Below are 359 nucleotides of genomic sequence, written 5' to 3' on the forward strand. Positions count from 1 at the left end.
CAGGCGGCAGGGCAGTATTTACAAGTAAAAGATACACCGCGGCTGTGCAGCCTGGGAGCGCGAGGGGGAGCGGATCTGACTGATATTTAACCGCATTTCGGAAGCAGCCGCGTCTTAGGCCGAAGATCAGGGCAACTCCCCGCTCCGCGGTCCCTCTCCATGACGCACGGGAACGCCGCTAACACTTTATTGCAGCCCTCCGGCGCGCTAACTCTCAGCGCCCGGCGGCCCGGGCCGGGCAGAAGCGAGTTACTGTGGGACGGGGGTACGGCTCCGCCGGGACGCGGCATCCCCACCCCCGCACGCAGCTCAGAGGGAGCTGTGAAACTGACTCCCGTCCCACCACCTCCAGCAGCACT

The sequence above is a fragment of the Buceros rhinoceros genome, unplaced genomic scaffold (genome assembly GCF_000710305.1).
Source record: "Buceros rhinoceros silvestris isolate BGI_N320 unplaced genomic scaffold, ASM71030v1 scaffold14835, whole genome shotgun sequence".
NCBI lineage: Eukaryota > Metazoa > Chordata > Aves > Bucerotiformes > Bucerotidae > Buceros > Buceros rhinoceros.